This window comes from Balaenoptera borealis (assembly GCF_965194805.1).
Source record: "Balaenoptera borealis genome assembly, chromosome: 1".
In the NCBI taxonomy this organism is placed as follows: Eukaryota; Metazoa; Chordata; class Mammalia; order Artiodactyla; family Balaenopteridae; genus Balaenoptera; species Balaenoptera borealis.
The window spans coordinates 75,992,331-76,014,041 of NC_138860.1; the positions used below are offsets into that span (position 1 = coordinate 75,992,331).

The 21,711-nt window shown below is 41.9% G+C and overlaps 1 protein-coding gene and 1 long non-coding RNA gene across 6 annotated transcripts in view; one reads left to right on the forward strand and one right to left on the reverse strand.

Moving 5' to 3' along the window:
• Positions 1-21,711, reverse strand: part of LOC309634891 (carboxyl-terminal PDZ ligand of neuronal nitric oxide synthase protein) — a gene marked incomplete at its 5' end in the record, with an annotated part of 304,374 nt that overhangs the window by 153,391 nt on the left and 129,272 nt on the right. The window lies entirely within an intron of this gene.
• LOC309636015 lies at positions 1,651-21,400 on the forward strand. Its single transcript, XR_014249180.1, has 2 exons — positions 1,651-4,265; positions 4,573-21,400. It is a non-coding gene; the product is annotated as an uncharacterized lncRNA (long non-coding RNA).

Below are 21,711 nucleotides of genomic sequence, written 5' to 3' on the forward strand. Positions count from 1 at the left end.
GCTTTGCTAGCATCCATAATGGAAGAATTAGTATGGTATAAGCTACTGTGACAAAACCTGAAGAAACCCAAGAAAGAAACTGCTAATTGTACGTTAGAGCTTCTCAATCTAACCTTTTTTTTTTCTGTCCAACTTTTCAGCCCTTTATGGTTCTGTGCTGCCTCGTTGCTGTTTTCAAATTCACAGACTCTTCAGCTATATCTAATCTACTGTTGACACCATTTCTTCATTTTTTCCCCCAAGCCCTGTATTTTTCATTTCAGAGATTTCCACTTAGATCTTTTTCATACTGATGAATTCTTGTTTAATACCCCCTATTTTCATTTTAGAAACACTACTACTCCGGTCTCTCTCTGAGATCCTAAATACATACATCATTAAAAACCTTTTCAGACTGTTCATTGCTCCTCTTTCTTGGGTTTGGAATCTCCTGTTTGCAGGGTCTGCTGCCTGCCTCTCAAGACTTGGTTTTCCTTGAGTTCTCAGGAAGTTTCAAAGTTATCTTGCATCAGAGTTTTTTCCTCCTATTTGCCACTCCCTGGCAGTTGATACCATGGATAAACCTTGCCCTAAATGACAGGCAACTCTGAACAAGGTTTGAAGGTAGGCTTTTAGGATTTTCTCCGTTTATGGACAACAAAATGCTGGACACCATCTGTATGCTGCACAGTTCTGGGTCCTATGCTCATACTTACCTCTGTTTCCTTCCTGGGCCAAAGGAAAGCTACTCATCACTAAGGACCACTGTGAACAATCAGGCTCTAGTCCACTGGCAAGGAGCATGGCCCTAACCCCAGCTTCATACCGGAGTCTGGTTCTGGTCTCCTGCCATGTGCAAGGTAGCTAAAACCCTTTTCTAGGGCAGGTTTTGAAGTCTGGGCCATTGACCCCCCACTCTTCTCCATTCCTGATCCAAAAATGTTTCCCCCTGATTATGAATTCATTTATGATTTTTTAAAAAATTACTTTTGTGTGTTGGGAAGAGGGAATTTTGAACATGAACAATAAGTTCACCAAGAGGGAATGTAAGTTGGTGCAGCCATTGTGGAAAACAGTATGGAGGTTCCTCAGAAAACTAAAAATAGAATTACCGTATGATCCAACAATCCCACTGCTGGGCATATATCCAGACAAAACTATAATTCAAAAAGATACATGCACCCCTATGTTCATAGCAGCACTGTTCACAATAGCCAAGGCACGGAAACAACCTAAATGTCCATCGACAGATGAATGGATAAAGAAGATGTGGTACATATATACAATGGAATACCATTCAGCCATAAAAAAGAACAAAATAACGCCACTTGCAGCAACATGGGTGCAACGAGAGATTATCATACTAACTGAAGTAAGTCAGAAAGAGAAAAACAAACACCATATGACATCACTTATATGTGGAATCTAAAATATGACACAAACAAACCTATCTATGAAGCAGAAACAGAATCAGGGACATAGAGAATAGCCTGGTGGTTGCCAAGGGGGAGGTGGGGTGGGAGAGGGTTGGAGTGGGAGTCTGGGATCAGCAGATACAGACTGGTATATATAGAATGGATAAACAACAAGGTCCTACTGTATAGCACAGGGAACTATATTCAATTTCCTATGATAAACCATAATGGAAAAGAACATGAAAAAGAATGTATATATATATATATATATATATATATATATATATATGTCACTTTGCTATACAGCAGTAATTAACACAACACTGTAATTCAACTATACTTCAATAAAAAATAAATTTTAAAAAAAGTTCACCAAGAAATGTTAATATGGCCCTCTTAAATACTAAAAAGCTCTCGTGCATAAAATGCAGAAAAAAGTAAGTTATGATTATATTTTATATATAGAAATGGATACATTAAATAACAAATGCAAAGGGGAAAAAAATACTGGAAGAATACACTCCATGAATGTTAACAGTGTTAACTCTGAATGCCAGAATTATGGATGGTATTTAAGCTAAAAAAAAATTTTAAACACATTTTCTATAATCATGTATTCATTATTGTCCAGGATGCTTTTTCTTTTTTTAAGCTCGCAACCCAAAGGGAAATGAATGGTGCAATTTCAGGCAATAGGAAGGCCCATTTATTCTGCCCTGCTCGCCCCTCCCCTCCCCGACCCCACCCCAGGCAAATTGGCCCTCTGGGGAGAAAAGAGCTCTTGGCATACTGGAGAAAGAAGAGTTAAGAGCAGAGTCCAAGGCCTGTCATCAAAGGGCTACTAAAGAGGGGAGAATTTAAGAGCTCCCTGAGGGTAACACTAGCTTAGAAAAACACAAAGTGCTAATGGGCATATGTATCACTTGTTTTCTAACGAGCAGCAGATCCTAGGAAGAAATATAGTCCAAAGGAGGGAAAGTGAGCTGAATCAGCTTACAGGTGAAAGTAAATATATAGAAAAACAACAATTTAAAGTTAGCAATGGCTTCAACAGAACTTCCACACAAAAGCCTTCTCAACGCCCTCAAACTTTTACACCTCTTACTATTTCTTCATGGCACTTATCGCAATTTGCAAATTCACACTACTGCTATAATATTTAGTGTGGTATTTAGATCCCCACTCACAATTCAAGCCCATGAGCGCAAGGACTGTGTCTCTTTCATTCACTGCGGAATCTCCAGGGTCTGGCGCTATAGCAGGTGCCCGATAACTTTTCTTAAATGAATGTTGAATACAAGCAAAAGTATTTTAGCTTGGGTTCCCCATTTCCTCTATAATATTCCTTGTTTCTGAACAGAAAATAAATTTAATTTCCTTAAATAATTTCATTTTTATGAAAAAAATAACCTGAGCTGTCAGTATTCTGTGGCTAAATTAGAGGTGACTATTGGATCTACTGTATCCTAGTGAGTACCATTAGTAATCCAAGGATCGTGCCAACAGCGAAGGCAGAGAACAGGAGGAATTCACAAGCTTCCTTGAAACGTGGTTCTGAAACTTTCACCCCTTTTAAGTAAATAGAACAGCAGAAGTTAGCAAACTGACAGCCTTAACCTAGATTAGTTAGATCTGCGACACAGTAAAAATTGTAAGGAAATGGAATGTGGGACAACTTTATTTTTTTTAACATCTTTATTGGAGTATAATTGCTTTACAATGGTGTGTTAGTTTCTGCTGTATAACAAAGTGAATCAGCTATACATATACATATATCCCCATGTCTCCTCCCTCTTGCGTCTCCTTCCCACCCTCCTTATCCCACCCCTCTAGGTGGTCACAAAGCACCAAGCTGATCTCCCTGTGACAACTTTGATTATTAATGAAGCATCTGTAGGTACTTTAATCAATCCTCTTTGGAAAAGGGAGGGCATAAGTTAACCAATCCATAATGTATAAAACGAATTCCCACAAGCACTGACTCACCTTATCTTTACACAACCTATCTTAAAAGGGAGAAACTGCAGGTACTACTGTACCCAGTTTACAGGCTGGGAAGGTAAGTGGTGCTCTTAGAGGTTACAGGCTGGGCCAGAGCACCTGCTGTGTTGGCTGGAGCCCTGGTCAACAGGGAGCACATAAGAGTGAGGAAGAGAGACTCAGAAGGCACACTTTCCCATGACTAGCCACGGTTTGTGCTATGACAATGGTCCAGGCCTTCAGGGAAGGGCAGAGCTACCATAAACTAATGAATAACAAATCAGGGGAATGACCTCCTAACCTACCCAGGAGGGCCCTGGTCAGGGAAATCTGTGCTGCTATTTATCACCGAGGGCTCACGAGAAGCCAGAATTAAATCCTTTGACTGCAGTGAGAAGTATCTGAAATACTGGTGGTGGAAGAGTAGTAGGCATCTTTTTCCAGGCTTCTTGATCTGAGGTCTATCATTGGAAAGAGAATAATTTCCAAGAGGAAAACTACCCAGAGCCTTATGGTTACTGAGATGCTTCTTTTTTGGAAGTTCACTTCTTCCCTGTTAACTATACGGCCCAGGGCCCTGCATTTACCACCTGTTTTGCTCATTATGCATGAGCCCTACACCCCTCCCAACCCCCCGCCGCCCACCCCTGGGCTCCCTCTGATAAGGCAGTGTCACTCTGGACTGGTGCTCCATCCTGGAAACACCATCCTGGAAACACCAATGTTAGACAAAACCATGGGGAGATTCTAGCCAAGTCCCCTGGCAACAAAACCGAACAGACGGTTCTTGTCCTGACCTCCCTCTCTCTTTCTCACCTTGTGCCGAAGTCTTTCTAGATAAAATCAGGTTCAAGGAATGGGTCCACGGCATCTCCTCTGCCTTCTTGTTCAGTACAATTCTTCAATTTTTTTAATTAATTTATTTATTTATTTATTTATGGCTGTGTTGGGTCTTCGTTTCTGTGCGAGGGCTTTCTCCAGTTGTGGCAAGCGGGGGCCACTCTTCATCGCGGTGCGCGGGCCTCTCACTATCGCGGCCTCTCTTGTCGCGGAGCACAGGCTCCAGACGCGCAGGCTCAGCAACTGTGGCTCACGGGCCTAGTTGCTCTGAGGCATGTGGGATCTTCCCAGACCAGGGCTCGAACCCGTGTCCCCTGCACTGGCAGGCAGATTCTCAACCACTGCGCCACCAGGGAAGCCCCAATTCTTCAATTTTAATTTTATTTTTTTATTGATTAAAGCAAAGCTCTTTATCAGAAGCATTGTTACATGCATCCAACACGACACATATTTTTTTACTTGACGTTTTTCTTGGCTCCCAGGGTTCCATTCTCAGGCCCCATTTCTATAAAGTTTAACCACCTTGAAAACCAAATAATGTCCTAAGTTTCCACTGGCATATTTCCTCTACCAACAAAGTTTATGTATTTATTTATTTTTTAACCAAAAGTCAAGTCTCCACCTGGAGAAGAGAAGAATCTGTGAATGTCAGAAGCGGGAAGAAACTGCCAGAATATGTCAATCCTGAAAAACACAGTGCCTTGACTCTAGAGGCAGGCAATAGATATGGGTTAAATGAATGAACAGCCTCAAGAACCGCTCCTAACCTTGTCTGCTGAGCGGATCCCTGACCTGCACACATCTCAAGTGCTCCCACCGGTCAACTGTGGACTCAGAAAGATCTGCCTTTTCTCTCTGTCTCCAAGATACACTCTAAGATCTTGAATGAAAAGTGTTAGGACTGCAAAGTTTGTTAATTACAAGTTAATGACTCTACACAGTCTTTAAACCTGAGAATGCAAAGTGCCAGCGAATACAAATTAAAATCATTATTTACATAAACTTCCTAAAAGTGAAATGGAGATTGCCTTTAGCAGAGTGACTCTCTAGTAGAAAAGATACCATTCAGGGTACCCAGGCACAAGTGAAAGGTGCTCTTTTGATTCAGAAGTAAACTTTATATATACATTATCTTATCATTGTATAGTATTGAAATGTTTATCTTGACTCTGTGGTCTTAGGTTTCCTTTAGGCTTTTCTTCCCTGCAAATAGGCTATAGGACCAACTGTCAGCACACTGTTGACCCCCTTTACCCATTTCGCCCTTCCTCTACCCCCCTTCCCTTATGGTAACCACTACCCTGGCTCTCTGTACCTATGTGCTTGTTTTTGTTTGGTTTGTTCATTTATTGCTTTTTTTCAATTTCACATGAGTGAAATCACATGGAATTTGTCTTTCTCCATCTGACTTTCTAGCTTCCTATACTCTACTAAATTATGACTATTAAAACAGGTCAACTTGGATGATTCATAAAGAAACTACTTTATGTAAAACAGTTATAAGCTCAGTTAGGCTCTTTTCTCAGAAATACCCTAATCACAGTTTAATTAAACCTTGTTCTTAACCTCAGATTTTCATTATAATTTTTTCTATGTATTGACTTTAGAAACCCAACCCTTTTGAGACCTTCCTCTAAACATTAAGCTCAGCTTGACCACAGAAACCTTTCTACCTGCCTTTTCTTGATCTTTGCAGCCCCTAAGTCCTTCACCCCACCCCCATCCAATTTTTGGCATGTAAGAATCTATTCTGTGGCTGCTTTCAAATAATCACAGGACGGTTCTGAGTTTTTTTCCTGTCCTCAACTGAGTTTCTCTGCTTTCTCAATATAAGACCAAAAAAAAACAAAACAAAACGGGGGGCGGTGAGTATGGGGTTAAGGAGATGTGTCTACAACTGTACCTCTAACTTGAAAGCAGAAATTTCCATAACTAGATTCTAAAGGAGATATTTTTTCACTTAACCTCTTACATGTATAATAATCACAACTGTCTTGGATATAATTTCAGAGCCATTTCCTTAAAGATTCCACATACTTTTTACTCAACATCCTGAACAAAATGTTTAAAAGTCTTTGAACAGAGCATTAAGGTGATATTGCAAATAATAATGAAATGTCAACTGATGAGAGCTTATTCTTGGCTCTCAGATGACAAAATGGTGAAAGGACAGTGTGATCTATGTGCACATTCTCCTAACACCACCACACTCGCTTTCTTCCATTCTCTCAACCTGATCAGTCATACATGGCCTGAACCTTGCCCCACCAGGGATGCAAATATCCATTCTTAAAACCAGATGTTACATTTCTTCTTTCATTTTTCTTTCAGCAGTTTCATGCCTTTTCAGAATGATGCAATAAGTGCTCATCATGATCAACTGTAAACAGTTCCCAAAGAGGTAAAAGACAGTACAACTTCATAACCAACCAGCAGATGCAATGGGCCACCTGTGCTCGAGCATTTGCCTGTTTGGCTTATGGATCAGTCTGAGTAACAAAAAATCATAGTTGAGGCTGATTTAGCAACAGATGATTTGCACTAAAAGTTATGAAACAAAAAAAATTTGTGGGCTTCCCTGGTGGCGCAGTGGTTGAGAATCTGCCTGCCAATGCAGGGGATACGGGTTCGAGCCCTGGTCTGGGAAGATCCCACATGCCGCGGAGCAACTGGGCCCGTGAGCCACAATTACTGAGCCTGCGTGTCTGGAGCCTGTGCTCCGCAACAAGAGAGGCCGCGATAGTGAGAGGCCCGCGCACCGCGGTGAAGGGTGGCCCCCGCTTGCCGCAACTAGAGAAAAAGCCCTCGCACAGAAACAAAGACCCAACACAGCCATAAATAAATAAAATTTTAAAAAAATTAAAAGAGAAGGAAAAAAAAATTTGTTTGATGAAAGACACACCAACGTGCATCTTTGATACATAAATGTAAGATGGTGCCAATACCACTTAAGCAATCCTTATACTAGAAGGTTCTGACAATGCAGGGGGCACCCAAGTCCATAATGAGCTCTTCTGAGCTCTTTAACACCAGTCAAGTACAAGGGTCTCGCAAATGTCTGATCATGTTCAAGGAAGAAATGTATGATACTGGCCACTATTAGATATTCTTCTATGTGTGCCGCCATAATGATACTGCTCAGTAATACTGTTTCAGATGAACGTTAATGGCAGGTATTCAAGCAATTTGATAGTAACTTAAAAAAATTGGCACAGCCTCCAATTCGGCTCTACCAAATCTAGCAATAAAGCCTGCAGAGACACAAAGAGTGCAAAGAGAGAGCTATGAATATATTCATTGCCACAGTCTTTATAACAGCAAGGAATTTTTTAAAACAAATATTCAATGGGAGAATGATTATATAAATTATAATTTATTCTATACAACAATACTATGACATCATTAAAAAAGAAGAGTATTGGTATATACTGACATGAAAGGATGTCATTTACCATTGAGTTTTTAAGAAAAGGAAGACGTAAGCTATTATATATAGAATGGATAAACAACAAGGTCCTACTGTATAGCACAGAGAACTATATTCAATGTCCTATGATAAACCATAATGGAAAAGAATATTTTAAAAAGAACGTATATATGTATAACTGAATCACTTTGCTACACAGCAGAAATTAACACAACATTGTGAATCAACTACACTTCAATAAAAAATAAAATTAAATAATAAAACTGAAAAAGGGAACTGTAGGAGTACATATAGTATGATCCCATCCCATTTTTGTTTTCAAAATTAGTAGCTGACATGTACAAAGTGCTTATGTTTCAGATACTATGTTAAATATTGACAGGGGGTTTTAATTGAATATTCACTAACAGTCCTATGAGCTATTTAATATTCTCCATTTGAAAACTGGGGGAAATGGGGCTGAGAGAGGTGTAGTGATTTGTCCTAGGTCAAAAGCCAGTGAGAGCTGTGGCATCAGGCTTTGAACCCAGAGACCATGCTCTTAACCTGTGTGTGTGTGTGTGTGTGTGTGTGTGTGTGTAATGTGCTTAAAAAACAAAAAGGAATTGAAAGATTACCCAAAGGGTTAATGGTGGTAAACTCTCTAGAGAGGGAGTATGAGAGTATGACTTGATTTCTTCTAAACAATTTGGATTTTTTTTCCCCAGCAAGAGATTCTAGTTGTAATCGAGAAAAGAGAAAGACAAAACAAAGAAAGAAAATCAGCAGGCCTTCAATGGGAATTCCTAAATAGGGTAACACCATGCAATAAGCCTAACCACCACCTCGAAATGTGTTAAAAGTAGTGTTTAAAGGGTTTGGTCGTTTGGGTTTTTTTTTTTTTTTTTTTTTTTTTTTTTTTTTTTTTTAAACAGAGCCCTGATCATGAATCAATTTGTTGAGGCCAGATCAACAAATTCTGGATGACTCATTTATCTCATAAACATATGAAAATGGTGACTTGGAGGAAGGTGGCCAAAGGTACAAACTTCCAGTTATAAGATACACAAGTACTAGGGCTGTGATATACAGCATGACGACTATAGCTAACGCTGCTGTATGATATGTAGGAAAGCTGTTCAGAGAGTAAATCCTAAGAGTTCTCAGAACAAGGAGAAATTTTTTTCCTTTATTCTTTTCCTCTTTCTTTTCTTTTTATTGTAGCTATGAGAAGATGAAGGTTAGCCAAACCTTCTCTGGTAATCATTTCACAATATATGTAAATCAAACCAGCATGCTATATGTCTTAAACTTACAGTGATAATGAAACTCATTATTAGACTCATTATTATAAGACTCATAGTAAGTGATGTGTGTCACTTATTTCTCAGTAAAACTGGAAAAAACTGAGCTATATCTTCCAATTCATGCAAGCTAACGCATGTAGGACTGTAATATACATGCTGCTCTATAAACTGATTCTTCACTCAACAGATTACATACTTTGGTTCATGTCAGTACATACAGTTCTATCCGATCATTTTAGAAGCTCCTCCACAGCATTTAATTTAAATGTAGTTTAAAAGCCACCATTTATTCAACCTACAACTGATATTCAATTAGGTTGTTTCTAATTACAATTTATACCACGTTTCAGCGAACATTTTCTTTCACATATATTTTGGGTACTTGTGTGAGTTTCTATGGGCTAAATTTCTGGGAGCAGAGCTACTCTGCCAATGGGGGAGGCACATTTAAAAATTTGAGAGCCATTACCAACTGGCTTTACAGAAGGTTGGTCCGCTTTGCAATCACAGCAAACTCCCTGTAACTTGGATGTATTTGCTGTTGTGTAACATTGTGTAACAGGTAATATTCAGAGGAATATTATATTTCAGAGATGGCTGACTAGATTTATCAAGCTGTTCTGAGGTTTTTCCCCCTCAAAATATCTGAAAGCAGAGGAACAAGATCTAATAGTATTATCCATATTTAAATAAACAGTGAATCATATCAACTTCTTTTTCCATTTGATCCAATGGTTCTGAGAGCATATGCAAAAAAATTAAATATCCATATATAAAATGACAGGAGGCCACAGGGAAACAATAGGTTTGCTTGATGAGATTGCCAGAGTCTGAGATTTAGAGCCAAAATGGCAATCAACATCCAGGACAAGACAGGAGGACCTGGTAAGCTTCTGTCCATCCAACAAAACCCAGGAAACAAATCAACACTGGCCCTAGAAATGCTAGATGCCACAAGTGCCTTCAAAGTCCAGGTCACAATTTATCCATTTTATAAATGAGAAAATTAATTTTTAGCAACTGCACTCCCATCGGTTTGGCCAGACCACTTAGAGGTGTGGGTTCAACGTCCACTCTGGGCATCTGTATTCTTGGTACTTTGTCCATCTAACCCCCATTAAGATGTCGGCTTTCTGTGGCAGCAACTTTGATCTGTGCATAGCACACAGCAGATCCTCAAATTCTAGCTGAACAGAAGTGAGGGAAGAAGTTACTAAGAAGGAAGAAACTTCCCAGTTCCTGCAGTATCTCACCCCACATGTCCATATGTAAAAACCGAAGTTATTTCACTTAATGTGTCAATGTTTACTCTTTCTCAGGGGCACAAGCAGATAAAAGCTGCCTTCTGAAAGGTAAAGTTACAGGCAACGTTTTTCCAAGCCATCAATCTTTCCCTCAAGCAGCAGCATGATTAGAGTAAGTCAAGTGAATCACAGACTAAAGCTTAAAACTTAACGCCCAGTTATTCTTACAAGAAGAAATTTCCTAGAGGGCTGAACGTTTTCAGGGCTACTCTCCCTAGGACTCAGTCCTTCCCACCAGGGGCAACAACCACTCTGAAAGTTAACATCTAACATTATCTCTGCTGTTATTCGAAAGAACAGTTATTGTGCCCCATCTGTTTCCTTGATGATGCCAGCGATAGTGACTCTTTAAAAAGGGAAAGATTTTTTGGTAGGAGGAGAGAGGAAGGAGACACAGAGACTGAAGGATAAACGAAGAGCCACGGCTCTGATCCCTAGCACCTGGGTAGAAGAACAGGTAATGGATGACAGATGTTTAAAAAGAGAGAGAGAGAGAGAGAAGGACCAGATTCCTGGGGCCCATGGGATGAAAGGAAAATGAAAACAGGAGCCTATCTAACACTTAAACAAATAATTCTGGGGTTTAAGTCTGACTGCCCCCAACCCCAGAGACAACTGCTACTAACAGCTAATATTACTAAGCAACTACCATGCGCCAGGCACTGCTGGAATACTGGCCATACTTTATGTCATCTATCACAACAACACAGTGAAGTGGGTGTTCTCATCCCCATTTTACAATTACAGAGGTAGGACCTGGAAGACTGAGGACCTTGCTCAGTGAGAGACAGCTGGTAAATGCTGGAGTCACGCTTCATAACCCAGTGTAACTGAATGCTCCCCACCCAGCTGTTAAGCACGACACAACACCTCATTTGCACACTATGCTGCTCTTATAAAAGAGGTCTTCCCCCCCGGGCTCGTTGGGTATGTCGTAAGACTCCAAAAACTGTACATGAAAAACTGTTTTAGGCCAAGTCATCAGCAAATGCTCTGGTAGGCCAGAGAAGAGAAATTTGAAAGTGACTGCAAAAGCAGAGTGGGAGCCACTGTACTCAGAACTGCATCTGTGCTCCAGCAGATGAAGCACGTGGCAGCAACCCCATGATGGTAATGGATGGGGCTAGAGGGGGCAGGCTGGCCTGGACACTCCTGACAACCTGCCCCGCTCCCCCCGAGAGGCTAGATTCCAGGAACAGCAGGAGGCTGGAGTCAGGAGGCCATTCAGTGAGGGAAACTGGTCTTAAATAGGTACTCCTGCTAACTAGCAAACCACATGTGTGATCACCTCCCCCAGAGACCACCGAGCACCTAATCAATCCTGAAGATGTTCTCACAAGACCTGCCGGAAAATGACACCTACAGGACCTGGCCCAGGGTGGCGGTAGGAGTATGAACAACAGTGGGATAACAGTCACACCTGTCATCATTATTATGAAATTCTTAGTGTGATCGCTTAAGGCACAACCAGAGGGGCTTGATTTCAAGTGGGTAAGAAAGCTCAAAACACTGTCGCGGCAGTGCATTCATTATTAGCCTGACATTTTTGAGGTTGATGGTGTGGCCCCACTTTCACAGATAGGCAAACAGGCTCAGTAAAGGACAAGTGACTTCCCATATCAACCCCAAGCGAGAACTCAGGTCATCAGGCTCCCAGCCAAAGATTCTTGCTCCTAGAGCAGTGATTTTCAAATGTTTAAAGTCTCCGAACGGTTTCAAACAGAATCTTCCCTGGAAGCTCAAACTAAGTCAAAAGTAGAACTGATCTCTCTGATGGACGCAGTGGTAGGGCTCAGGTTCAAATCCCAACTTGGCCACTTCCAGCTGTGACGTCTTGAGGATGTTAGTCTCTCCAAGACTCACTTTCTTCATATCTAACAAGAGGGATAATATTGCCTCCCTCACGGTTATTTATGAGAAATAAAATGAGACTATGTAAAGTTCCCAGATGCTCGATCCATGGAGGTCATTATTATTATTGCTACCACTGTATCTGTGGGTAGGAAGGAAGCTGCTGTAACTCAGCAACTGGTGCAATGTCATTCCCAATCATGGTCATAAACCAGGCAGCAGAGAAGCCAAAGGTTAATTTAAAAAACTGATGCCAATCCAATTAGAGAAATATACATAATAGGGAAAAAGAGAAAGAGGAAAGTGTACATGCATGTTTAATTACATTCATAGAGTTAACAGGGAGGCTGTGCCCTTCGCTCTGGCACCAGTGAGTCAGCCACGTACACTCACTCTGCATCTTTGGCACCAACAATAATTAGGACCTCCATATGCATTCAAACACACTGCTGGCTGACCCAGATGCCCACAACAGATGTGTCAGGGCCAAGATGGGAAGTGGTAGGATACAATGAAAAGAGTACCAATGTGGCGTTGGACAAAAAAGTTTGATCTTGCTAGATTTGTCCTCTGAGGCTCAGCTTCTTCATCTAAGGAGATGACACACAGAAGTACCAGCTGGACCCATCATCACACAACAGGCACCAGATAAACAGGAATGCCCTTCCTCCCTTCTAAGTCACTCACTTGGGGCCCCTTCTCTAACCAGCAGGAAAAGATCTGATGATAGAGTGTCTCTATAAATGATAACAGTACCCACAATAATAATACTTATAAATGTGCCAAGCCCTCCTTTAAAAATGCTACATACCACGTATTTTATATGCCCCTATACCACGGGAAAGAATGGGAAACAATATATATGAAAAACATTAGAGCACCAAGGCACCTGAAGATAAACTGAAACTCTTTGGGCTGTCTAAATAAAGAATAAATCCATGTTGCTATATCCATGTGGATGTGTATAAAAAAAAATGCTACATAATGTTAACTCATTTAATCCTACCATAACCACAAGATCATAAAGTACTGTTACCCTGCTTTCACATTTATAGCAGAGGAAACCAAGGCACAGAGAAGCTAAGAAACTAGCCCAAGGTCACACAGCTGGTAACAGTACTGTCAAGATTTGAACCCAGGCTACCTGGTTCCAGAGTCAGTTCTTATATTATAATACTATTAGTATAATGCTTATACCTCTCTTATTGAATGTAAGTATTTTCTTTTACATTCCGTAGTACAGTTGACCCTTGAACAACAAAGGGGTTAGGGGCTTTGGCCCTCTGCACAGCTGAAAATCCACATATAACTTACAATCAGCCCCCTGTATCTGTAGTTCCTCTGTATCCACCGTTCTGCATCTACAGATTCAACCAACCACAGGTTATGTAGTACTGTGGTATTTACTACAGAAAAACATCCATATATAAGTGGACCAATGCAGTTCGAAGCCGTGCTGTTCAAGGGTCAACTATACTCCTAGAATTACAAAAGGCTTGCCATGCTATCTGCAAATACACTTGTGAGGTTGGTAGGACAAATTTTAATATTCCCATTTGGCAGATGAATAAATCAAAGCACAAAGGTTAAGTGACCTGCCTAAAGTATAGAGTGGGAATTAGGGGCAGGGCTGAGATTAAAATGCAGGTCACCAAGAGTCAAACTCTAGAAGTAAATGGTCCAGTGATTGTCTAGGCACTGAAAATAAATTTCATAGGTGTCATCAACATGCCCCCATCAGCGGTACTTCCCCACGCTGCTTTGGCCAGGGCAGAGGTAAAGGACACACTGGTCCCGAAACAATCTCCAGCCCCACCCTAGACATTCTCCTCTCATAGCAATTGTGTAAAGAAGCGTTTTCCTTCTTGCTGGTGGGTCCACCACACATCAGCCCAATGAGGTCACCAGCAGAGGTAAGAGTGGAAATGGGACACAGGTGGCTCAGGGTGGTGAGCAACTAATGAGAAAGAACCTGGAGAAAGCAGTGCGGGGATGAGCATCACGAAGAGAAGGGAAAAGAGTGTAAACAAATGTCAATGGGCTCTGAAGAGCCATGACAGGAAGGAGGGAGAAGAAGAAGAAAGTGTAGCTGGAGCTCTCTGGCAGGAAACGGAAGTGCACGTGAGGCTCTCTGCACCACCCTCCACCTACAGTCCCACAGAGGGGGGCAAACACACAGAGAAGCCGGACTCCCATCAGAGGCTGGCAAACGAAGAGCAAGTATAATCAAGCAAAGGATACGTGCTGAGAAAGAGAGCTGATGAAAGCCCTCCAAGATGCTAACAAAACAAGGAAGCTAAGATCGTGAGTTGTCGTTTTTCCTTTCCTCTTTTTTTCCAGTGTTTCTGTAAGAAGGTTATAGTACTTTATAAATACTGAAAGGTGCCAGCTTGAGCCTAAGGTGCCTTCGCCTGAGGATTTAGGCCTATCTGGGCGTGGTGAAGGACCTCAGGGGCCACTCTGCTGGAAGACCATCTGGAATATGGACGAAAGGGCCTGCTGGAAGTGAATGTATCTTCAGGGGAGAGAGTGGGGTCCTTAGACTTGAGCCAGTTCACAGGGCCTGGGCAGGGAGCAGAGCAGTTCTGAGCATAACACAGTGCTGGTCACTCTGTTTTCTGGCCTGGCGTTCATACACTCACGTTTGCATCTTAGGAAAAGAGCAAATTTCAGGACATCAGAGCACAGCAGACAACACAGCCCCAGGGCTCACGAAAGGAGTCTAGCCCAAAGCCGCAAGTGAAGGTCTCACCACTTCAGTGGAGGGCACAGCACAGTGTTGCCACCCGGAGGTGCCAGTGGATCACTAGTGTGGCACAACAAGACAGCACTCAATAGCCCAGCGGCATGACCGCAGTACGGTGCCAACTGGCCCAACTCTGGTAAGCATCAGGGAGACCCAGTCCGAGGGCCCTAGCAGGGCACTTTCTGGGACTTTCTGGGCCCCAAAGCTAGGCTGAGTGCTAGGAATGGTCATCACCACATAGAGAACTCAAAAGGAAGTGGCCTTCAGGACCCATGAGGCACCTCCCAGGGGTGCTCAGAAATACTTGGAGAAGCTTCAAGGGAAAGCAGCATAAAAGTTCTACTGTGGTGGGTAGGGACAGAGCCAGAGGAATATTGTTTTACATTATTAAAGTTTTCTATTTTCGGTGCTCTATTCACCGACTTGGCCTAGAGTGGGGAAAAGTAACATCTTTCAAAAACGTAAGAATTCAGAAATAACAATGGTGAATTAGTAACTCAAAGCAGTTATAAGAGGCCAAAGAAATAGAGAAATATGACTAATAAACACATTTAAGCATATAGATAAAACTCTCACATGTTGTCAGCCATTCTTTATGGAAGGATAGAGTAGATAATTCCATACTGAAAATTAAGTAAAACAGCTCTATAGCTCTACAAAGTGCTTCAAGAACACAATAAAAAAAGTAACAAATATATAAGATGAAAGGCAAAGGAATACACAGTTGACTAATGAAGAAAGTGATATTTCAAAAAATTAAAAAGATGTGCAGGTTGGCAGAAAAGAGGTTAATCAGCCATTTGAACGGTGGAAGGATAAGAACACTGAGATTTATTTTTTAACAGAAGACAAATTATGACAGTAAAAATCAAACCTAGAAGCTAATTAACTCTTCTATCTTCTACTTCACATGGCATTTTATCCCTGCCTTGAGTACAGCATTTACTACTGTGCATTATCATTTCCTTCTTTCTCTCTCCAACTAGACTGTGAGCTGGTTGAGAGCCATGTCTTATAGTCACCTCCTTGTTTCTAGTGTCTAGCACAGTGCCTGGCAAAGAGTAAGCATTAAATTAGTGTTCACTGAATGAGTGAGTGAATAAATGAACAAATGAACCAAAAAGGAAATGTTAAAGGGATTGAAATAAAAGCATATCTATGGAAAACATGGGGAAAAGGAAGCTCTGGTCCCATAAGGCAACCAGAGAAGGCAACTCATACACTTGGCATTTCGTTGAAGTCCATTTTATATATTCCTTAATGGTTTCAGGGGCATATGTCTGTGTCCACCAAGAAGCCTTAGGTCCATAAAGAGCAAGGACCACAAACTTCTACTTCTACGCCCCCCCTTTATAGTGCCTGGCATGCTGCTAGATTTTAGGTCTTAAATAGATATTCATTAAATAGGCTTGAATAAAGAAGATGAGAAGAGACAAGTAAAGTTACTTCTAGCAGGCAAGGTTCTTTCATTTTAATTTATAGGAGAAAGGAGCTGGCTATTTATCAAGCTTCATTGCAACAGGCATTCCTCAGGACAAAGGCAGCCTTTCAGAACTACACGAGGAGTGGCAGCGCGTTCTCCAGAGTTCCAGGCTTGGTATTTCCAAGGCAGAGCTACGGGTCAATAGTAAAATACGCCGACACAGGCACATGCCCGGGAAGTTGGCACAGCACCTGCCCAGGCTAGGACTGACTCCAGGCAGACTGACCAAAGTCAAGAAAGCTCATATTTCATCCAGAGGAGAATTTAAAAACAATCCAATTAGTCAGGTACGACTGCATTGGGCAATTGCATATCAAATGAATTCAACAGTGAGGACAGGAAGTAGGGGATGGGAGGGGGAGTGGGCACATCCCTCTTTCAAGAGCACATGACCCAGGTGAAGGTGAAAGGTCTCTGCTTCTTGGATTCGGCAACTCCGGCCACAGCAAAAATGCCTGCATAGGGTCAGTGGGAGAGGCTCCTCTCTTAATGCAAAAATTCCTAAACGGGCAGCTCCCAGCTCCTACCACTAGATTAAAAGAGCGGAACAAAGAAGCTAATTATTAGAAAGGCTCTGAGAGAGGAAGTGCAGTTGGTTATTACAGCTAGCGCTAAGGATGAGAGTTGCCAGGGTATTTAAATATGTACGGAGAATAAAGCAAAAGGAGGCTATGATCGTTAAGTTCATGTCCTAAGGAAACATGCCAGGGTTTTCAGGTAACTCTGGATTCCCTAACCGTACCTAGACTCCTCCAGGTAGGGGAGGTAGGCAGCCAGCCCTGCCCTGATGCCCCCCAGACGCCCTCTAAACCTGCTTTGCCTCAACACAACTCCTGTTCCACCCATATTATTCAAGAGAGTCAGAAATGGTTACACAGAGCAAGAATCAGAAGCTTGTCACTTGAGTGTAGTCATGGAACAGACTTTGAAGGGACAGTCTCTAGACTCATCCAGTAACTGGTATTGCCACATGCAGCTGAGCTTGTCAACCCTGTCCCCTGCACTGCCAGAGCACTCCCAGGAGAGTTTAGAAGCTAGACTTTCACAGAAATAGAAAAAACAATTCCAACCACAAAAGACCCCAAACAGTCAAGCAATCATAAGAAAAAAGAACAAAGCTGGAGGCAACACACTTGCTGATTTCAAGCTATATTACAAAACTATAGTAATCAAAAACAGTATGGTACTGGCATAAAAAGAGATACACAGACCAATGGAATAGGATAGAGAACCCAGAAATAAACCCAAGGCACCAGGAATATACAATGGGGAAAGGATAGTCTCTTCAATAAATGGTTCTAGGAAAACTGGATATCCACATGTCAAAGAATGAAATGGGACCCTTATCTTATCTTACCCCATACACAAAAACCAACTGAAAATGGATTAAAGACTGAAACATAAGACCTGAAACCATAAAACTCCTATAAGAAAACATTAGGGAAAATAATTCTTGATATTAGCCTTGGTAATGATTTTTGGATATGACACCAAAAGCTTAGCCAACAAAAGCAACACCAAACAAGAGGAACTACATCAAAACCAAAAAGCTCATAAACAGCAAAGGAAACCATCAACAAAATGAAAAGGTAATCTATGGATTAGAGAAAATATTTGCAAACCATACATCAGATAAGGGGTTAATATCCAAAATATATAAGGAACTCTGACAACTAAATAGCAAAAGACACAACCCAATTAAAAAATGGGCAAAGGGCCTGATAGACGTTCTTCAGAGATGACATACAAACGGCCAACAGGTACCTAAAAAGGTGTTCAACATCACTAATCATCAGGAAAATAGACATCAAAACCACAATGAGATATCATCTCACACCTGTTCAGATGGCTATTATCAAATACAAACTAACAGACAAAAGATAAGTGTTGGCAAGGATGTGGAGAAAAGGGGATCCCTGTACACTGTTGGTGTGAATGTAAACTGGTGCAGCCACTATGTAAAACAATATGGAACTTCCTCAGTAAAACTACTATATGATTCAGTAATCCCTCTCTTGGGTATATATCCAAAGGAAATGAAATCAATACCTCAAAGAGATATCTGTGCTCCCATGTTCACTGCACATTGTTCACAATAGACAATATATGTAAACAACCTAAGTGTCTCTTAATGAATGAATGGATAAAGAAATAGCATTGTGTGTGTGTACACACACACATAGTGGAATATCATTCAGCTTCACAAAAAAAGATTGCTATCTGCAACAATATGAATGAACGTGAAGGACATTATGCTGAGTAAAATAAGCCAGATACACAAAGAAAAAAACTGCATGATTTCACTTACGTGTAGAATCTAAAAAAAGTCTAATACACAGAAGCAGAGAGTAGACTGGTTACCAGGGACAGGGAGGTGGGGGGAAATGGGGAGACACTGGGCAAAGTTGCAGTTAGGTAGGATGAGTAAGTCTAGAGATCTAATGTATAGCATGATGACTACAGTTAAATAATACTGTATGGAATACTGAAAAATTGCTAAAAGAGTACATTTCAGGTGTTATCACACCAAAAAAAAAAAAAAAAGTAACTGTGAGATGTTAACTAGCTCGTCTCTAGTAATCATTTCACTGTATATATGTATATCAAATCATGTTGTACACCTTTACAGTTTTTAAAAAAGAAACTAGACTGCAGTAGCCAAAGTTCCAGGGAGCAGCCAGGATAGAATGGACTCCAATCAGGAAGGAGGAGATGTATGGATCAATCTCCACAGCCACCCCCTAAGCTATGCCCCACCCCATCCACTCTCCCTTCCTAGGCCTTTACCCGCAGCTAGAACCCCTAACTGTTCCTGCTTCAGGTAAGGGCACAGTGAGGATGTGGGGATAGAGAGAACAGAAATTAGACTCTGTTCCATGAGGGCAGGGCAAGCCCACTTTCCTCACCATTATATTCCAGCATCCAGCTCAGTGCTAAATATTTACTACGTGTCACCTGAATTAAGAGTGAGGTTATACTAGAGAATGGACTTGAGGCTATGGGGAGGGGGAAGGGTAAGCTGTGACGAAGCGAGAGAGTGGCATGGACATATATACACTACCAAACGTAAAATAGATAGCTAGTGGGAAGCAGCCGCATAGCACAGGGAGATCAACTCTGTGCTTTGTGACCACCTAGAGGGGTGGGATAGGGAGGGTGGAAGGGAGGGAGACGCAAGAGGGAAGAGATATGGGAACATATGTATATGTTTAACTGATTCACTTTGTTATAAAGCAGAAACTAACACACCATTGTAAAGCAATTATACTCCAATAAAGATGTTAAAAAAAAAAAAAAAAAGAGTGAGGTTAACCAGCATGTCAGTTCTAAGAGAGAGGCCTTAAGTTTAAGAGGTGGAATCTACAGAAGACCTGCTCATATCACTGGCCATTAAGTCCCTTGTTCTTTAAATGTCATAGAACACCTTTCCAGTTTGTAGAGAAGCCCATGCAATGAACTATCTCACTCTTTCCCCACCCCTTCAAGTGTGAAATGAAGAACACCCCCCAAGAGAGCAAGGCTAGGGAAGGTTACTCAACAAAATGAGCAAAGCATTCCCTTCTACATTCTCCCAGGAAGTTCATCAGCTCTAATAACAACGAAGGATTGTAAACAGGCTTATGCTCCCGGTTCTGCCACTAGCTAGTCTTAAGACCTCATACCAACCATCAGAACTTTTGCAGTCTTTGTTTTGTCTTCTGTAAAATGATCTTCTGACAGAGGAGGGCAACAAGTACTGAATTTAAACATAAGCCACTCCTTGTAACCTAAATCTGAATCAAGTCCAGGCACTCTTAACCACGCCAGTCCCTTGGTGGCACAGTATCTAGAGACCCTAGACCTTTGTCAGTGGTTTTTTTTTGGTTTTTATTTATTTATTTATTTATTTTTGGCTGTGTTGCGTCTTCATTTCTGTGCGAGGGCTTTCTCTAGTTGCGGCGAGTGGGGGCCACTCTTCATCGCGGTGCGCGGGCCTCTCACTGTCGTGTCCTCTCTTGTTGCGGAGCACAGGCTCCAGACGCGCAGGCTCAGTAGTTGTGGCTCACGGGCCTAGTTGCTCCGTGGCATGTGGGATCTTCCCAGACCAGGGCTCGAACCCGTGTCCCCCGCATTGGCAGGCAGATTCTCAACCACTGCGCCACCAGGGAAGCCCCTGTCAGTGTTCTTTAACCAGGAAACAGCGAGCTATCTGTGGACAATGGAATTACATGGAGAGAGAAAGTGGCTCCCTCAAGGCCTCAAATAGTCAAAGAAAAAAAAAAAAGCAAGAGTTCTGACAGAAAGAAGACAGCCGTATAACCCATCACCTCACTGTGTTGTTCACACATTACAAGGCGAGTTATTCTTTGTCTTCTGAAGTTGAAGAAAATCACCAATAAGTAAGTGCTAGACTGAACTGAGTCCCCCTGAATTCATATGTTGAAGCCCTAACACCCAAAGTGACTGCATTTGGAAAAGGAGCTTTTAGGAGGTAATTATTGTTAAATGAGGTCTTAAGGGTACGGTCCTAACTGATAGGATGGTAGGATGGATAGCCTTAAAGGAGAAGAAAGATCTTTCTCTCCCCATGTCCATGTACCGAGGAAAAGGCCATGTGAGGACACAGAGAGAGGACAATTGTCTACAACCCAAGGAGAGAGTTCTCACTGGACACCAAATCTGCTCATACATCATCTTGGACTTCCAGCCTCCAGAACTGTGAGAAAATAAATGTCTGTTGTTTAAGCCACCCAGCCTATGGTATTTTACGGTACTGTTATGGCAACCTGAGCTAAGACAGTAAGAGATCCAAGTAGCTCTTCCCAACGTCAAATGCCATTCGCCCTCATTTCCAAAACCAGAAGGGTCCATAGTGGATTCATGATCTCCATGTAAAACTATGGGTGGGATGAGAAGAGGGATGAAAGCAGTAAGAGCACAATAGTGAGAGGTAGGGTAAGGGCAGGGGAGCAGCAGATTGACCAACTTCCTTCAAATGGTACGACACCTGGTGCTCTAGGACCCAGCTAGTTCAGCAGCCCCTGACAGACGGTTCATGCACTGTGCTACACTGGTTGTCTGCAACAGCAGGGATGAAGAAATAAAGGCAGTCAGTGGAAAGAGGAAGCAGTGTCATGAAACAATCTGGGTATATCACCCTCGCCCTACCATCCAAATAAAGCTGACCTCCCATTCCACAGGCAGGGAAGTATGGGCATGAATGCCCAGGGAAGGCCCCCCGAAAAGGAGCCACTGCCATGGCCTCAGCAGACGATTACCTCGAGGTAATTACAAGTGGCATAAATATATCCAGTCAATTACAGAGTGGAACCGGCGCTCTGTGGAGCCCTACAAAAATGCTCCAAAAATGGAAAGCAAGGACTTCACAGAAAGATGCTGGCCTCAGAAAGCACAGCAATG